A 20758-nucleotide genomic window follows, 5' to 3' on the forward strand; every position below is an offset into this window, starting at 1 on the left:
TATTATTGGCATCCTTGGTTTGCATGTAGGTCAAAAAAACTACAAACCAACATGTCAAAAACAACTTATCTCTACAAATAATAAACATTTTATTCCAGCTGTGTTTTTTCCATTACATTTTTTTTTGTTTTCTATATAAATTTCAACAAAAGAGAGCAAGTGCTGTGTTTATCAGTATCATGTAGCATACATTTTTTGTTTATGTCGAAATGTGAAACATGCACCAAACTGATTCGGACGGTTATGTGTCATGTCTCTGCTCTTTTCCTACTTAATTGTATTTGTGTTGCTGCCTTACCTGATATTTTTGCAGGATACATCTGCAACAGTAACATTCCCATCCCAAAGCATAGAGGACACAGCCATCCTCTGCATTTTCTTCCAATCAGCGAGGAAGTGGTTTATAAAATCAAACAGAACACGGTTGCACCGGATACCCCCTGTGATTCACTTCTGATTCACAAGATTGGTCATTTTCATTCACTCAGAAAAATAGGTCATACTTCCTTCCACATAAAAAAATACTTTGTTCTATGTATTTATATAGAGATGCAGGATACATAAATATAACCGTGTATCAGAAAAAAAATGCTTGTATATATTAGATGAATGATTCCATCTTTCATTATCTACATCAAGTTAAAATAAAAAGCTCAATGGTCTGTTTTCATTTTTATTTTTACCTTGGAAATTATAATTTAAATATAATAAGAGTTTCATGGAGCTTCTCATAAAGCTGCACTCTGTTTCCAAATCCAAATGTATTTATACAGTAAATGGCAAACAAATGCATGCTGCTGTAAGTTGCTGCTTCAATGTGTTCTTTTTTTTTTTTTTTTTTTTTTTGCTGAGCCTCTATTATCGCAGAGAACTATAAAGAAAAACGTTGCATTTTTCACAGCATGCTTTGGGATGACATTCTCATTTTGTGCTACATCAGGATGCAGCTGTGGGAATGCATCTGCAGCAGAAAATCTGTTTGGAAACATGCTCAAAATTAGCTGGTTAAAGTGACAAAAAACGATTTAGACTTCAACAATCAAAACTGGAAAGATGCCACTATAAAATAGAAATAAAATAGAAATAATGAAAACAGCACCTTTAGCTTTGAATAGAAACTATTGTCAAACATAAACTGCGTTACCTTAAAATCTCACTGTTTAATTCTATGAGTATAAATTTAGTTTCTACAACTGGCAAGGCTAATTCAAACTATTGATATTTTATAAACAGGTCCTTATAAATCTTGGAAGGCATTTCCAAGGGTTTGAAATGAAATTTTCATGTTTAAATATTTTTTTCATGTACGTGTTCAATATTTAGGAACTGTAACTGTATATAACTTTTTTTTTTTTCCTCCAGCTTTTATTGTCTTTAATACTGTCCCAAGTGCAGAGCAACGAAACTCGCTTTCTGCATTTAACTCATCCCCTTGGGGAAAAGTGAGTTGCAATTGTGCGGCGCTCAGGGAGAAGTGTAGGGTTAAGGGTCTTTGCTCAGGGACTCAGGGTGTCGGTCCATGGCAGTGGGGCTTGAACTCAGAACCTCTAAATTCCAATTGCAATGCCCTAACCACTAGGCCACCACTCCCCAACCTTCCACTGTTCAAATTCATAAAAATTGTTTCTTAAAGCTGTAATGTTAATATGAAGTAATTGTGGTAGCGAGTGTCAAATAACAGTAAAAATAAATATTTCTAGTTAAGAATCCGGGATACTGTGATCAGAACTCCTTTGGTTTGGCCTTTTAGGTAAAGGATGATATCAGACAGAAGACATCAAGCAGAATCAACCAGTACTGTTTCATTTTCTTTCGAAATGCCACAATAAATGCAAAAATATTGTTAAGTTACCCAATAGACAAAAACAGAAATTCTTGTCATCTTTTATTTTCCTTTCCTAACAAGTACTTTAGATTAATTCAGATTTCTTGCTTTTCCCCCTTTTTCTTCTCCAACCCTTCAGCTAACAATGTAAAATATTTTCTTTCTCATAAAATCTACAAACACAAACAGCTCCTGTGGCATAACAGCCTCCATTTTAACATATATCCATGTCATAAATTAAGCTTTATTTTTGGGGCAAAGCACAAGTTAACTTGTCAAAATCTGTTCTGTTTTACGGCGTTAATAAATGGCAGGTTGGAAAACAAATGCATAATCATAAGGGAGGTATGTGTCTAGATGTTTCTCAAATAGACATCATGAGGAGGAGAAACAAATCCAACTTAACTGGTACTTTGAAACAAACTTTAAAGATGCATGAAAGAGTTTTCTAATAATACTGCTACCTGTGGCCAAAACACAGAACTGCAGCACTCCTCTACTTTTTCTCGCAGCTTACGCTCATCCTTGACAAGCTGGTTTATTTTTCTACTTTTTTCACCTTTCTTGGAGATGCTGTTGGAGTCTGAGTTAAGCTGGATGCCGATTGCTTCTGACTCACCCCTAATAACCATATGTAAGATGTAAGAACTAAAGAGTTACGTAAATGACAGAAAGATGGAAAAATGTATTATTATTTGGACAGAATTTAGCTCCAGAAACAGGAGTTTAGCTCCATATTAATAATTCAACTGACTTCTTAAATAAAGGCATAGAATTTGAAAATAAAACTCTCCTACCAAATTTAAATGTCAATCTCTTTATTGTCCAAAAATAGAGAAATTCACTCTCTGCATTTAACCCATCTCCTTGGGGAGCAGGGGGCTGCCATTGTGTGGCGCCCGGAGAGCAGTGTGGGGTTAAGGGTCTTGCTCAGTAACCCAGACTGTCAGTCTGTAGGGATCGTACACGGTACTTGCAAACTTCTCAGAGCTCAAGCGCACTGCTCTAACCACTGCTCTAACCACTAGGCCAAGGCTAAGGTGAAAAAAACATTTACGTTTTTTCAAAATAAGTTTAGTTTAGCTTTAAAGGGGTTATAGAATGATTCTATAGGGTATTTGGTGCTGGTCCTTAAGGTCTCTGAATAGGGTGTGTAACATTGTTTGGGCTGAAAATGACATATTTGCTGTTCTATGAGCCCTAATGCAAGCCTGGTTAAAAGCCCTAGAATGAAACTACAGGTTTTCTTCCTTTTATGGTATGCTCGTTTACAACGAGCGAAGCTGCTGAGCAAAGACACATCATAGCAACAAGCACTCACTCACTGAAACATCGAAATTGCTGATATGGTAGGGTGACCAGACGTCCTCCTTTTCCCAGACATGTCCTACTTTTCATACCTAAAAAAATGTCCGGTGGGAATTTCAAAATCATCCGGGACAGTGATTGTTGCACTGTAGTTGACCACGCTCTTACTCGCATTTAAAAAACACCACCTTGCATAGTCTAAAGTCCAGGATAATTTATCCGACTCCAGGGATTTCCAGGGAGACTTGGGATGTCTGTTACTGGCCCCCAGCCCCCCTCCTGCGGATTTTATGTGGAAGTTTAGAATTGTGAGATTTGCACAGAAAGGAGGAGTTGATGGGATTTGAACTTCTCCATTCGGTACCTCCATTTCACCCATTTAACTATTGTTATTCATCTATGACAATGTAAACTCGGTTTTGCATTCTATGACCCCCTTTAAGTTTGAATGAAATTGAAGAAAGTATGCAAAAAAAGAGTAAAATAAAATAAACCCATTTGCTGGGTTGAATCTTAATAATTCACAAGTAATATAAAATACAGATGATCAAATAAAATCAAGTGTAGCTTATTGTTATATTTATTTCAAAATATCCAGCAACAACTGTTTCTTTTATAATTTATTTTCATTCTTTTTTTTTTTATTTTAACAAAGTTTGCTCTATGCTTTTCAATACAGTAACATTGTATGGCCTGAAAGTAATTAAAGTTATGGTTGAATTTAGCTCTCATTAAATACAAGAGTACATTGATTTGGAGCAGAGCCTTAGAACCCTGCCTGGTACCACTCACTGACATGAACTGGGAGGATTTTCTGTGTGCTGGCACAAAACGACCGGCCTGTGATCAGACCGACCTGACATAGTTCACGGCTTTGTTCTGACATATCGAGTTGGCAGGAGATTATGAACAACTTCATTACCGAGCAGCTTATCTCACTGTGGATGTGGCTGTAGATGTTTCCTCTGCATCATTTCTCAAACATAAGCAGAAAATATGAAGCAGCAAACTAACCTAACATGATGTATTGATGATAGCATTAAAGATTACATTTCATTTGTGTCCCCTAGTCCTTAATTTCAAATAGGTAAAACTAAAGTCTACTAAATAATTACCTATATCCACCAATGTGGCGCATGCTGTGATGCATTTTTAAGCCGAATAGTTGACAAATAACATCACTACAGCTACCATGGTGTTTGGAGATATCACTACCCTGTTAGTACGACATTGTGTTGTAAAATAAGTTTAATCATAAGTGACATGAAAACTAATAGAAGGATCATATAGCTGGATTTAGATTGTTGACTTTAATATAAAAATCGCTTTAGAAGAGATAAACCATTTTTAGTCTTTCTGTTACTGTGTATGATGTCAAATCTTAGATATCCAGTAGTGTTTTTTTTATTTACTTAGCCTCTGTAAAAACTAAAACTAAATGAACTATGATATTTCAAAAGGTTATGATCTTATTTTTTCCCCCTCAGCAACCAGTTCTCTGTTTGGGCCACAAGCTACAGACACAGCTGAGCGGCTTCCCTGTCAGAACTGAAGAGCTGACCTAAGTTTAAGGACAGCGAGAGTATTTATTAGCTCCTTTCAAAATTACGTTTCTTTGATGTTCCGATTTCTTATAATGTAAAATACATATATTTAAATTGGTCCTTTATGTTTGCTTAAGGCCATTTTTTTTGTTCAGAATCACAAGGGCAGGGATTTATCTCAGCGTTTTTGATTAAAGGGGCAGTTCTACACCTTAAACAGGTTGTAGTGACATAACTATTCATGCAAACTCTTAGCATGACAAATCAAGGCTAAATCATTAGTTTTAATGAAAGGAAATTATTTTGCTGCCCAGAAATTCCCCAGTAAAGGTTGGAAAGGGTGAGCCTTTCTGTTCTACATGTAAATGTCACTTTGGTAACTTCAGCATCATTGATGTGATAATTAATTCTGAATGTGAGTCAGAAGTGCCGTAGAAGGTAAAAGCTAGGATTGTGCATAAAAATGGCATGGACAGCTGATTGGTGGGTTGTTACAGAGCTGTATCTCAGAATTGAATATGAATATGAAAATAAAATCTCACTTTGGTCAGGAGAAATTTCATAATTTTTTTAAGCCTATAACAAAATTCTTCCAAAATATATATTTTAGCTGTATATTATGAGACTCAAAATTCCAGTACCCCTTTTACTTCTACAACTACTGACGTCAATGAGCTAAATGCTATCAGCCTGAAAAGTTAGATGTGACTCAAATGCACAGAAGCACAGATCCATTTTAAAACAAATTGCATTTTACTTTTGCCTGCTCCAAGATAAGCTAAACTAATGAAACGGAGTCTGATTTTAGAAGAAAACTAAACTCTGAATCATTGTAATTCAAAAATTTTCAAAAAAAAGGTTTGCATGTCTTCCATATTAAAAGAAAAAGACCTACAAATTGGGATTGGTTTTTTTTTTAAAGTGCACTTCTTGTACTTGCGGCAAGACAGATTAATTTCTCTCTCATTGTTCCGAAATGGGCAAAGAATTTATTTAGCACTAAATTAGTATGAGCCTTTGGTCAACCGGCTGTTGGGAGGCGACTATGAAAGTAAATCCAGCTGTTTAGAGCATAAAATGCTATAAATCAGTCTGTGGCTTCTCTTCAGGGGAGAAGAGGTTACAGTGCATGGTGAAGGCTAAATAAACGAAGACAACTTTTCCATGTTTACATTTTTTTGACCTCATCTTTCTTTCCTTCCATTCTCACATTGTCAGTAGTACAAGGAGTAAGATTTTTTTCTAATAAGGGAGAACACACTGGTTTGTGCTTCTTATCATTTGCATGAGCAAATTTTGCAGATCACCTGCTACATGACCACTTATTGTACGTGAAAATACATTTTTGCACATAACATTTAGTAATCCTTATTTGGAATCTTTAGGCCCTTAGCATGCTAACCATAACACTTTCAATGCCTTTTATTATCCTTTACTCTCTCTTTTTTAAGATTACTTATATACGTACGTTTTAAGTGTATGTTATTGGTTTATTTATCATGTTATATATTTCTGCTTTTATTTGTAATTCTGTCAGTTGTCCTCTACAGAACTCAGCCCTCATTTAATTTAAGTGTCCTCTGTCTGTTTGGTAAAACAGTAGGCCATATAATGCGGTATACGCTTATATTACTGTATGTAGGGAACTATGTACAGTACCTTTGATTCAGTCATACAATTATTCTATCTTATTACATTTTCTTGTGTTCAATGCACCACATGAATTTGTTTGTCAATTTTCTAATGGAAAAATTAAGAATCCTTCTAAAGCAACATGGATATGCACATAACAACACATTTGTTGCAGTGTAAGTAAGGATCTGGCTAATGCCAAAGTTTGCATCAGCAACCTTTACAATCTCTTTATCTTTTTACCATTTTAATTGTTAGTTTCATTCTGGCTTCACCATAATCTTGACAAGCTGTTTTTTGTTTTAATGTTTTTATCAGCCACATTAGACTCTAATAGCTTAACTGAGGAGTTCAGGGCCATGCAATGGTTTGTTGTGTTGCCTACCTGTTTTTTATCCCACTGACCCATCAACAGATTTACGTGTTGCTATGTTTATTCTTGCTACAGCAGAATGGAGTAATGTGCGGTTCTGAACTGCACTCCTGAAAGGGGGAGTTTACTGAAAGAACCTGACTACATTAAGCTAATAAGAGCTTGTGGTTTTCTTATGATGTTTGAAGAGTTTACTGCTTTGCTGTGCTAGAAACCACAGATTTATTTTTCTGATCCTTTAATGCTCCTCCAAAAAAACGGCGATGTAGCAATAACTTGATGAATCATTGTCCTTGTCTTATCAATAGTAAAGTTTGTTAGTTGTGTCTGTTTTTACTCAATATTTTGGGTGCAAAAAAAAAAAATCTTCTAAATATCACAATAATTCATTTGGTAAAATTTGATTTGAATTCCAATCACAATACTTTATTTGAGGATGTTGGTACAGTATTTATTCAAAATACAGCTATCCATACATTAATGTTTGAAAGTTTTTACAGAAAAATATCTTTAAAATGGTTTCTTTTATTTGACCCTTAATAACTAACACATCATTTGATGAGCAGACTGACACCTCAGTAGTTCATCTAGAAGCCTGTAGCCTATTTTCCTTAATGTTAAATCGTTCCGACCTATCACACAATCGTAGCATTATATTCAAGATGATTTTCTGGATAACCAGAAGCGACCGGCATCCAGCTCAAATCAGACAACAATAGCAACTCCGGGTAAGGTGAAAAAAGTAAAACAAAACAAAAAATTACTGCAAAGTCTGAGCTACGATAATAACCAGAAGAATTCTCCAATATTGGGTTTTGGCCATAGATGGCAGTATTATTCGAAAATTTCATTATTCCTCTTTAAATATATATTTTATAGGCAAACATCTATTTAATTGTCTTACTTTTATTTAACTCCAAAACTCCCAGCCACGAGTTGCAGCACATTGCAAAAGAAGCTATTATTATGGTGCTGTGCACCAGTTGAAGCGGAGCAACAATAAGATCTCGTTGAGTTTTCAGAGCTATATTATTCTAAAAATCTTTGAATTCAATTTCAGGAAAAAAATGTGTCATGGCAAATTTATCATTATACTTATCCTATGGCCAAATTCATACCAAGTCACACCTTTAATCAATATGCCGTCTTTACAACTTCTTGCATTATTATGGTCTGGTGAAGCTGCAGAGAGCAGAGGGACTAAGCCTGTTATTGCTTTGCTACAGCTGTATATAGTGTGACAGTTTGAGGAAATGATTAGTCAGTTTATATTGATCTTTCATTAATTATTATTTTCAATATCAATTTTATCAAGGTGTGAATTCATTTTACAATCATAGCTTTCATGACAAATTTTAGACCTATCTTTTCATCAAGTTGACCCATGCTTTAACCACTTATCGGTTCATGTCTTCTCTGTGCCATGTTGCATAAATAAGCGTGGTGGATTTCATTTTATAACCTTCTCCTGACGAAGCCTTCAACAATAAAATTATTTTTCTTTTGATCATTTGTTATCTCTCTGCAAACTATGGCTTAAGATAAAGGATATGTCTTGGAAAATGTTCTCTAACAACTGAAACTAAGACCACAATCACATATTTCAGTATTTGTGAACTGGGCAAGTGGGTTATTGAAATATTCATTTTTTGTCTTTTCTTTCTCAATAATATTGTGTCAACTGTGCCTGAAATGTGTGTTGTGTTTCAGACATTTTTTGGCATTTTTAAAAAATTCAGCTAAAAATTTAATGGGATTATAGCTTAGGAACAAATTGCCAACACCATGTCCTGTCCATTAATGTGCTGATCAAGCATCTAGATGCAAAGAGACATTATTGTTTCCAGCAGCATCCTTTTTGATAAAAAAAAAAGAAAAGAACAATTATTTGCAAAATGCAGTTAAACTCAACACAACCCAATTTATATGCTTAGCTATGGTACACTATAAGCTCCTCCTCAGTTTCTAATTTTATTATTCTTCTCACAAAATAGAGTATAGTTCTGATGTTCACAAAATCCGATTTGAAAAGATTGACTCTGATATGGCATTTTTGAAGCGTCTTTTCATTACTTTTTTAAAGAAAAGACACTTCATAAATGGAAGTAAAATACTGTTTATCAGTGGTCTTTATTCCTGGTCTTTAAGAACATCCGTTGTGCATTTTTAGGTGTTTCTAAATACCTGACTTACAACAGGGCCCTCTATATATGAGAGTCAGGCTTGAAGATACCTGCTATCCCTCCTTAATGCCCAGAAAAAACACCCTGAAAGCTTTAGTTAACCAAATTATTATTGTCAAACTTTTCAGCAGAACTTTTAGAATTGAATATTTTCTGAATATAATGCAGCCCTTTTCAGAAGCACTTATCAGTGTGTTTGAATGCCTCGTCTACCTGTGGTTAGACGCATCCTGTGACACCACAAGTACAGTCTTTTCTATTTTAGGTGCACATGAAGAGACCACTTTTAAGGTCTACTGGTCGATTTAAAGACAGAACAAAAACTTTTCCGACTAAGATCTGCTCTCAGTAAAAAAAAGAATATGTCTCTTGTCTTGTATTTGTAACACATTATGCTACCGTCCCATTACACAAATTTCCTGGTAATGTGAGCTGTTTCAATGATGGTAATAGATTCTGATATATTGATGTGAAGTGGACATTATATTTTCCCTCAACTGTGTTCATTTATTTTCCAAGCATGTCTTTCCCTCTCTTGTACATTAGCAGTTTTGCTAATGCTTTACATGGTGTTCTAACTGTTGTCTGCTTTCACAGTCTAGTAGCATATCAGAAATATCTGAACAGTTTCCATTGTTGCAGAAATCAAAGGCATGTGTTTTGTTTTCTTCTTGGCTGACCATACTAGAGGGTGGCATGACATTTTTGCTGTGCACGAGCATGCAAACAAGTGCGGGGTAGGAATGAATGCCTTCTTTTATTAATCTTCAATGTTTTTTTAGTGCTTTGTGGAAACAAGCTTTGAGATTTGTTAACATATTGAGGGCACACTCAGTGGCGAACCAGTAAAAATCACAAAGACATGGATGTGTTCCTGTGCTCTCCAGATAGGGGGGATCATGGGCTGTTTATCTGAAAGTACACACAGCAGTTAGAGCTTGTTGCTTCTTGGCCCTTCAAGCTGCAGCTTAACTTGCTCCCTTGTGATGAAGCCACAGTTAGGTCCGCCAGCCAAGCAGTTGGACCAAGCAAAATCAGATTTTCCTCCCTGTTTGGCCTGAAGAATTAAAAAAATTCAGACTAGCATGGAAATGATCAGTTTCATTGAGTGTTATTAATCTACAGTGCATTGAAAAATACTATTTACAACCCTTGAATGTTTTCATATTTGTCACAACGTGCTCAAATAATTGCATGGACAATTCTATGAACATAGTGTTTTAATATGAGTTTGGCATGCATAATAAAGTCACCACAACAAATTCCCTCCAGAGCTTATCTTGAGAGCAAATAGTGTCCACTTGTGCCCGTACCACATGCCCACATTAATGCATACTATGATCTAAGAACAAACAATTTCTCAAAGACCCAAAAAAGACACAAAGCAGGCAGTTTGCAAAAAGTTTAAAGCAGGTTTAGGTTACATAACAATATCACATGCTTTGCATGATTCAGTCTAATGTCTGAAAAAGGAAAGGGCAGGGCAAAACAGCAATCCAAATGTGCATCCAGCTAAAATTGACATCCTGGGCTTGAAGAACAGAAATTGGTGAAGTAGCCAACAGGCCCAGTGAAGTTTGCTGGAACTGCAGGGATCCACAGATAAGGTGGACTCAACAAATTTGATCTTTATGGAAGAATGTAGGAAGAAAGTCATAAGATGTCAGTCTGGTTTGGAGGTTGATAGGAGGCGTAGAAAAGATGTGGAAGAAAGAGCTGTGGTCATTAGAGACTGAATCTAAACTTATTGAAGTGAGCCTCATGGGAAAAATGGAAATATATCCTCCAAATTTGTGTTATCACCCATTCCTGATGTGATCAAGCATTAAATGGCCATTATTAGCAATCATCAGTCCAATATAATGGCTTCATAGGGCACCAACTCTACCTTTTTGGAGGTTTTTTATGGCTGATAATATGCAGCTTATCATTGATAATAGCCACTTCAGCCAAATCTAAAATCTTGAGTTTTACTTTCTATTGAACTACTTTAGACTTTTTATCTACTTTATTTTCAACCTAAATCTTTAAAGCTTTACTTTGACTGAGTTCCACGTTTCAGTTACACACATTTAATTGGTTTAAAAAAAAAATTATTTGACAGGATATGAGATTTTTTGGGGAACAGGTTAAGAAGCACGACGTAAGCAGAGTATATAGATATATAACAAGCACCTTAAGAGACTAAATTAAATTTTTATGCCCTCCAAAAAACTACAGCTACAAACATGTATTTAAGGTCTAAAAAAGGGAATTTTGTCTGTTATCCCTTAAATGTATACTTCAGAACAAATGAGGTTCACCTTTTCATTAGGAAAAAACTGCCAGTAATTTACCTGTAAATATTTATATCTTATTTTCTCTTATTTCATCTGTGCCCATTGGCTCCTTGGTTTTTTGTTTACTTTTGTTTGACACTTAATTATAATTATAAAGGGATTTCCTGTGTCTGGACACCTCGTGCATGGCCTCCCACTTTCATTCAGCTTTGCTCATGTTTTTTCTCTGCTTTTTGTTGCCTTGTAATAAAAGTTTTAAAAAGTTGCAAATCTAGAGCTGATGTATTGTAAAAGTAGACAGGGCTCCTGCTTAAACAAGACTATTTCAATATACACAAATAAGTATAAAGATTTATTTTAAAGCCGACATTCTTCCCAAAACATTCTCTTCACTTATGAATGCATTAGCATCAATAAAAATTATAAATTAAACACATTTTTTTTTTTTTCCATTAGTCCCATGGAAAAAATGCATAAACTCTTGTTGACCCAGTAGCTAATGTTTTGCCGTTATGGAAAAGATGGACTACAAGGCTTCGAGTCTCGGAGCGTGTTTTCACCTCCCACCTACTGTGTACCAGCATCACATGTGGGCGATCACTGCTCACTATGGAGACAATTATCTCAGCTATAAATCATCCAGTTACTGGAAGATGGCTGCATTGATATTAAGATGTGTAGCTCTTTGCATGTTTCTGTTGTTGTTGTTTAAAAGAGTTGTGAATGACAGATAGTCTAGTGTTGAAATGTGTTTCCGATCTGCAGTGTTGTTCTGCGAAGCTGCAGTTTATTTATGAGCTTCCATCAGATCCACTCACAGATAAGTAAGTTCTTACTTTTTAATCTGCTGGCTTGTTGCTAGTTGGAAATTCAGAAGCTTTGCTGTTTTTTGAAAAATAACTTGTTTTAAAGTAGTTTTATTTTAGGTTGATTAAGGGGAATACATTTTCAGAATGGATGAAAGTATGGCTTATTACGCTACGCTGTATAGTAAATTGTAAATGAATCGTAATAAAACTGATTTAGTGCATCATACAACTTTCATAAGAGTGGACACAAGACTTTTTTATGGTGGTTTACTCATAATTGATCAGAGCATTGCTTCAGTTTATAGCTAATTTATGCAGAAAACTTTTTTGGCTTAAAGTTTAGAATCTGCTTTATTTATGTAATGCTGAAGCTGAGGTTACCAACTACCATTCAGATTTTTGTCTAATTTTAGATTTTCTTTTGGTCTTTTTTTCTCCCCCCTCATGCTTAAAAAAGACTAAAGTTGAAACAGTTTTTTTTTTTTTTTCTTCTGTGAATTTGGTCAAACACACTCTTCATTATTTTAGATTTAATCATGAATTATGTGGTCTTTGTATGTTGTTTTTTTCACCTCTTCCTATAGATTATTTTGTTTATTGTTTCAATTGTTATATGGATATGTTTTGTCAAGAAATAAAGAAACTTTGAGGCGATATATAGTTTATCTGTCAAGAATGAATAACACTGTATCATTAATTTAGAATAATTAAGTATGTATGTATGGTAGATAGATAGATAGATAGATAGATAGATAGATAGATAGATAGATAGATAGATAGATAGATAGATAGATAGATAGATAGATAGATAGATAGATAAAGTACTGTATATATATTATCCTATTCTAATGTGCAACAGACTATTGATCGGTCAAATAATCAAACTTTATATATGAATTGGTGTTTATATATTATATATTATTTTTTTGTTTAGTTTTTATATTTTATATAATATACAGTTGATACAATTACTACATATGTGTAATTTAATGGCAGCCTCCGCTTTTCAGAGGGGATGGATGGATGGATGGATGGATGGATGGATGGATGGATGGATGGATGGATGGATGGATGGATGGATGGATGGATGGATGGATGGATGGATGACAGGACGGATGTTTTACTTTAAAACTTCTAGTACTCCAGTAAGTGCAGTAGGTTGCTGTGCAGCACTGAAACTTAAAGGTAAACCAGAGCTGGGAAAGTGGTGACAAGGGTCGCTGTTTGTGTGAAACTTCACTCTCTACACAAGATCAAAGATAAAAGTGTTGTTGCTCATCTGGTGCAAACATAAATAGAACAAACCATCTTATATCTTAATGTAAAGAGCTGCAGCATCTGTGTGTAATGTTGTGTTGAAATAGCTTTTGTGGCACCACACAAATCTAGTCACCTACTTTTACTTGAAAAGTTTTTCGGTGGGAGAATATTTTCTGTAATATAAAATCTTTCTAATTAAGTTCAAAATTATTCTATGGAAGCATTGGTCGCCCCCAAAAGTTTTGGTGCTGCAGTTTTTATAAATTCATTTTTTTATAAAGACATTTGTCCATGTAGATCGTGGTATCTTAAATTTTCAGAGCAGCCATTTCCAGCAGCCTCTCCTATTGTTACCTAAATGTCACTACAGGTGCCTCTCAAGTATTGGTGTTTCTAATTTTTACAATTCATATTAAAATTATGGATGTGAATGACATTGACGCATCTCTTAATGTCTATGCTTGGGACCAAGATGTTACGGTTTCTGGTTTTCATATTACTTCCATTTTGACAGGATACTAATATCTAAAACAAACAAAGAAAACATTTCATTTTCTATCCAAACGATATTAGTTTACAGTAGTTAATAATAACAGCGTTCTTAGCTACTATTGTGTCCAGGGCCTAATGTAGCCCTGAATTACTGCATTTATCATTGCTTTTAGATAAATAAAAAATTGTCTGCTTAAATGTAAAGTTTACAGCAATGGAGCAAAACAATAGCAATTTAAACTTTGAACGACTTGCAATAAACTGTGGTCTTCAACATTAAAACATGCATTGCGTTGTAACTCTATCGCTTATAACTATTCTTCATAATTATTAACTTAAGCCCTAATGCTGTCACTCTGGAAAACGTTTTTTGTATAGAAATTGACTCTGTCATTTTTTGAATTTAGATACTGTACATTTCAAAACTGTTTTGCTTTCATTCAAAAAAGTCTCTCAGATATTAACATTTCCTTTATTTTGTGCTGCTTGTAGGATTCTCTGCTTCCCTAGAGTCTTCCTCTCCTCTGCTGCCATTGAGGCCATGGACTAGAGCAGCTTTTGGTCCTGTGGTCATCAGATGGCTTCTCACCAAATGTCACCGAAGACTCTGAATGTAAGTTTGACGATAAACTAAAGGATGTTTTCATTATACAATTAAATAAACACCTACATTAAAATTATTAAGATTGGTAAAATATAAGTTTCAGTTCTAAGGGCTAATTTTTGCTTGTTCCAGTTGAACCAGTCAGAGTTTGTTTCTTTCAAGCTGATTTATAACTATTTTCTGTTTTATAACTGACGCATCTTATATACGTCTCCAGCACTTTTATTGGTCATCTTTAGATGTTTTTAGTTTCTGCTCTGTTAGCGTAGGGTGACCAAACGTCCGTTTTTCCCGGGACATATCCGTATTTCACGTCCTGTCCCGGGCGTCCCGGGTTTTTTTTAGACAGTGAGGAAATGTCCTGATTTTTTAAATTACCTTAAATGGACCATTAAATTTACAGGCACTAGGGCACTGCCCACGACGCTGCGAGTGACGTAATCCCTGAGCCGCATCAGTGCGGGCAGCCCTGTTCTTAATCAGAATATAGATTGCGTGGCTCTCAGTACGCCAACAACATGCAAAAGCGCAAATGTATGTTTACCGACGATTTACAAAAGAGTTTCCGGGTCGAGACAAATGGGAGGCCTTGTGCACAGTGTGCAAAGCAGGCACACATGACTCGGTGTCCAATGGAGGTGCAAGGAATCTGAAAAGCCACCTGGACACAGAAAGTAAAGATAGTCTATTGATATGTTTGTTCGTTTTTGGTACATTTTGAATAATTTTTGCTACACAAGAGGTATTTTTGTTAATTAGCTCATTTGTTAATTTATTTTTCCAAATTCCAAATAATTTTTTCCAAAAGTGTGTGCATGCCACAGACATCTCTATGCATGGGAACAGAGATCCCAACAACCCCCCCGCTCCAAGGTGTCCTGGTTTTACGAAATGTAAATATGGTCACCCTATGTTAGCGGTAAGAGAACCATCGACTAGCATCTCAGTTTGAACCATCAAGCTTGTTACTCTTTATGAAAATTATTGGAATAAAGCCATTTTGTCCCTTTTAAAAGAAAATAAAGTTCATGAGCTGGAAAACTGGATTTTGGAAAAAGCATAATTTATTTTAATATTCTCTAAGTAGGAAGCACAGGAAGAACAAATATTCAATACACTGCGAATTTTGCTAGTTTTTCATATTTTATCATCAGTAATCTTAAACAGAATACGAGAAATAAATGGGAGCGTCTGCAACAGGCTTCACGAGTTTGAAGTCTGCACACTTAATCTAAATTTGTGAAATCTACAGTCCTACTGAGAATGGAGGTTGCGTTGGTGCTGTGAAGTGTACTCATGGTGGCCGCATTTAAATAGCAATCTGAATATCAAGTAGAAATCTATTCTCAAAAAAAAATGTACTTGAGTATCAAGACCTGCAATGCGAATGTAGCCTTAGTTCATTAGGAAGCCGTTCTCTTCTCAACTAATTACCTGTAATAAAATGCTCCCCTTCATGTCGTATCTGTATCAAACAAACGCCATCATCTTCAAAATGACCAAGACCAGTAAGTTATGTAAAAACATCAGGAGAGAAATAGTAGACCTGCACAAGGCTGGGATGGGCTTCAGGAAAACAGGCAGCAGCTTAGAGGGGAGCAACAACGGTTAACGCAATTAGAAGAAAATAGAGGAAATTCAAGATGACGGTCAATCTCCCTCTGCCTGAAACTCTGTGCAAGATGGAGACACGTCGTACGTGTGCATGTGTTGGCCAATTCATTAGTGCATTCAGCAGCCATGCCTTGAGATCACATGAGGCACATGCATCTTTTTTTTTGTCATGTCTGCCAATGTGGCAATAAGATGAGGTACATACATCGTTGTTTGTTCTGTTTACAATTCTTTGTTGATGTTTTATTTTACTTGTTTTTTATTTAAATTGATTGCCATGGACTGCCAACCTGTGTCGGGGGAACCCCACCTTCCGCCCATAGACTGCTGTAGATAGGCACCAGCCCCACCATGACCCTGGAGGATTAAGTGGGAACCAAAAGCCATATTGACTTGAATCAGGCCAAAAAGATCAGTATCAGGTATCAAGGATTTATTAGATTGGACATCAATCTAAATTTAACTACTTGCTGATCCCTCACCTTGTCAATGACCTGAAGACTCAAAGACCATTAGTTACACACTACACACCATGGATTATATCCTGCAGCTCATTGAATTCCCCCTGCTCATGCCAACACATGTCCAAGCCTGCCGGAGGTTTGCCAATAACCATCTAGATGATCCAGAGGACTAATGGGAGTGTTTCATGTGATCTCATGAGACAAAGCTGAGTTTTTTGTCTAAACTCCAATCACCATGTCTGGTGGAAGAAGAGAGATGAATACAACTCTATGAACACCATCCCAGCGGTGAAGCATGAAGGTATCATTCTTTTTGGATGCTTGTTTGGAAAGGGTACATGACAACTTCACTGTATTTATGAGAGGATTGGGTAGGGCTCTATATTAGGAGATCTTAGACAACAACTTTGTTCCATCTGTTAGGGAAACAAAGATTGGTCTGGGCTCGTTTAGCTCTTTTAGTCTTTTAGTGTGACCATGAATCAAAGCACACAGCCAGGGGAGCTAAAGCATGGCTTGGTAAGAAGCATCTCAAGGTCAAACCCCATTAAAATCTACAGGAAATGCTGGATAGCTGTGATTGAAAATAAAGGTTCCTTTGGATTTTATTATTTTTTTTCTGATTTACCAAAATACTTATGCCATGCAACGGAATGCAAAAAGAAAATCTAACACTTTTTTTGATTTTTTTTTTTGATTGTTTTTTTAGATTCCATCACTTACAATTAGTAAATTAAAATTAGACTTCTACATGCTTTGAAAGTGGGAAAAGCTGCAAAATCACTAGTGTATCAAATACTTGTTCTCACCACTGTAACTATATGAACATTTGTTTGACTGTTAATGCTTCATAATTGTAATTTATCACGATTATTTCTTTTAATTGAGAAAGAAATTACTTATTTATTACTAATTTTCTTTTTTAGGTTTAAAGAAATTGAGTCCTTCAAATATTTATGAAAAAATTAAGAAACCTAAATTGCCCACTAAAAAATAAAGCACATGGTTTTCAACAAAATAGCTTCATTTATTTATTTATTTATTTTTAAATAGTTACATGTTTTTTTTTCATATTCATATCAGATTTGGCAGCTATTAAGAGGCTGGATGGTGAGGCTATAGAGTCACAGGTTATATATTGTGTATACTATAAATAGGGTTAAAAATCTATTCAGTTCATAACTTATTCAGTTTCAATTTATTTTATCTTTCAGGGAAACAAACACCATTACCGGTATTATGTAATGTGGTTTTTGCAGTTTTACTGTCTTAAAGCCCAGATATGTTCATACAAACTAATTAAATAACTTCTGTGATCTTTTCACACAAAAGTAAGATGAAATTGTAGTAATATCTAGAAATATTTTAGGCTCTTTATTCTTCACTGACAAATGTACAAGTATTTGGTAAAAATGTTTTTATTTTCTTTAATATTGTGTTTAATAATGGATGTGCCACATATTTAATATCCTGCTACTAAAATCATCAGAACATAGTTTAAACAGTTGCAGTGTTTCTGTGGTCAGTTTAAAACGCTTTATCACTGAACATCATAATTCTTGTCGACTTCTTACATAACAGCAGCTGTTAGTCACGCTACTTCCTCTTTTAAATGTGGCAACATAAGGTAGTTTAAACCTCTTGCTTTGTTATTTTTTTTCACAGTAGTGGTGTTAAAAAGAATGCTGTCAGATTTTAGTTTTTGTTTGTGTTGTAATGCACCTCTTTCATCTTTAGCCTGTGAAATCAGCTGAAATGTGACTTTGATTAAAGGGAAGCTGGACAGCGTGACATTGTTTTACGTCAGGTGTGAGGTCACACTTTTTGGTATTTCTGAGTCATAATTAACTCCCCCATGGAAAAAGCAATTTTAACCACGGTACTTGTGGGGAAACTGAGCTTATGGTTTATGATAATCTACTACTTCTGTGTTTTACTCCAATCTAAAAGGTAAGAAGAATTTTAGTGCTTCAAAGTAATATTCTCTCTTAAAGGTTAGGTCCACTCGTTCTTTATGCAGATGTGAAATCTTTTAGTTCCTCAATGAATGAGAATACATCCTTACCTGTTTTAAGGCATGTTGGAGGTTCCTGTTTGGTTTGGTCTTTATGGACACTAGCAAAATCAATATTTTAGCTGTCTACTTTTATTAATTATTCATAGTGTTTAAAGCACAGATCCTTAACATTTGATAAGAAGGAAAAACATTCCAATCTAAGCTAGGCTTTGTTCATTATAACAAAGTTCCTTGCAGTGGGGTAAGAAGTTTTGTTATTATTTTATTTTATTTTATATTTTTCTTCATTATTTATGACTGAACAAAAAAAAAAAGAAAAAAACAGCAAGAAGAGAAAAAATTCATATATGGCAATAGTTTTGCAAAAAAAAAGTGTTGCATTATGTTAAGATTTCTTTAATCTGATTCTTTTATATCTAGATTATATCATTTTAATTCTGAATGTTTTCCTATTGCAACTACCATGAGACATTTATTCTTAGATTTTTCACATTTAGTTATCCTGTTGCTACCATCCCACAGACATGCTAGTACACTAATAACCTTCTCAGCCTTCAGGATTCTGGCTTGCACACAGAGCTCCGGTGTCACAGTCTCCAGCCTGTGGGCGTTTGTTTTTTTTCTGCTTGTGCTCTAAGCTTCGTTCTTGTGTCACCCACCCAGCCTCTGCTGGAATGAAAGTCATGCATGGACTCAATTATTCCACAAACCATGGGAGTGAATGCATCTGCATCTTAACTGTGTTATTTATGACCCACTAGGCCCTTGCTTGTTGGTCATTAGATCAAGAGTGCTATGTGGCATAAATGTGCTCACCAGCTAGCATTGGGTTTAATCACCCAGCTGCAGAACCGGGCAGCAGACATCCTGACTTTGAGTCAAAATAAAGTTTGTTTTTGGCTCAAACCCAAAGACCTCTGGTTAACATTCAGTTCCAGGAAGTGACTAAATGTCTTTAGTGCTGCAACACATTCTTTTAAGGTGTGATAATTTTTATGTTTCATTGTAAATAATGAAATGAGTTGGGAAAATACTTCTGATATGTATCTATAGGATAAAAAAAATCTATATTCTCTAAAAATAAAAGGGCATTTTTTTTGTTTCCCACATTATAACTTTTTTTTTAAACACATTTCTCATCTTGTATTGAAAATGTATTAATTAATCACTGTACCTCATTTTAATGACTGGTTTGCCAAACTTTGTGGCTGCAAATAGCATTGTTTTTTTTTAATGATAACTGACAGTGTTATGATTATGTAAGAGGAAATTGGTTCCACTCTTCTTTGCAGAGTTGTTTTTATTCAACCAGATGTGGTTGACACAGATTGCCTAAAGTTGGACTTTGACTTAGAAACTTCAAAACCTTCTTTTCTTTTCTTCATCCAGTCGGTAGTTAACTCCGGCTGCACAACCAATGTGTACTTGGGCTTAAGGTCACAAACTAATGGAGGAGCACTGTTCTTAAGGATTTTTAGGTAGAACGTAGTATTTATAGTTTAAACTTTAAGTCGCCAAGGTCCTGAAGCGCCAATAAAAGCCCAGACAAATGCTCTATCACTACAGTACATGTTTAATTCCAAATATATAACCCTGCTTTTATTTTTACCAGTCCCAAAGATATTTTTTCCAGGGTCTTATAAATGTAAAAATTAAAGTTTTTGTTATAAACCAATTCTGTTTTTTTTTATCAGCAGTTTTTTTTTTTTTGCCTCTAATGTAATTTTTCTTCTTATAATTAGATAATGAACACCTACCCCAACTCTGGCAAATAGGCGCTACAGTAATTTTGATATTATTCTGGGGTCTTTTGTTGCTTCCTGCATGTCTTAGATGCACTATTGTAGTGATTTGGTAGCCACTCTTTGGAAATTCAACCATTGTTTCAGGTTTTCTCCATTTGTTAATAGAGTCTACTGGACTCTCACAGCCTTAGAAGGAGTTTGTAGCCCTTTAACAACTGTTCTTATAAAGCGTTTGATCTGGGCATCCTGTGTCCGTTTTTCAGATCTGTAATCCTGCATGTTGGGAATCAGGTCCTGTTTAAATGATTTCTTGATTCTACCAGTCTTGCAGTGATAATCCCTGTGTGTGTTTGGAGACACTGAACCCAAAAAAATGTGATTTTGTGACTTATCTTTATTTACAAAGGGTCAAGTTTGGGTTCCATAGCTTCTTTCCTCAGTAAATATAATGATTATTAGAAAAGCTGCACCTTGTATTGACTCAGGTTATCTTTGTCTACCTCTGAACTGTGACATGTGAGAATGTGAGAAAAAAAAAGTAAAAGCGGAAGAAATATATAAGGGGGAAGTTTTTTCCGTCTTTAAAAAGTCTTAAAAGACAAATCTGGA

At 35.2% G+C, this 20758-nt stretch overlaps 1 protein-coding gene across 2 annotated transcripts in view; it reads left to right on the top strand.

Annotated features, from left to right (window-relative positions):
* The window catches only part of otud7a (OTU deubiquitinase 7A), a 55723-nt gene that overhangs the window by 4240 nt on the left and 30725 nt on the right, over nt 1-20758 (top strand). The window contains exons 1-2 of one of the 2 annotated variants that reach the window (XM_038268933.1): nt 11866-11968; nt 14198-14318. The gene's annotated coding sequence lies outside the window, so the exon portion shown is untranslated. Of the gene's footprint in view, nt 1-11865; nt 11969-14197; nt 14319-20758 lie in introns of those variants that run through there. The other variant, XM_038268932.1, reaches the window with a different exon arrangement.

Source organism: Cyprinodon tularosa, unplaced genomic scaffold (assembly GCF_016077235.1).
Source record: "Cyprinodon tularosa strain WSP-4 unplaced genomic scaffold, ASM1607723v1 ctg71, whole genome shotgun sequence".
Taxonomy (NCBI): domain Eukaryota; kingdom Metazoa; phylum Chordata; class Actinopteri; order Cyprinodontiformes; family Cyprinodontidae; genus Cyprinodon; species Cyprinodon tularosa.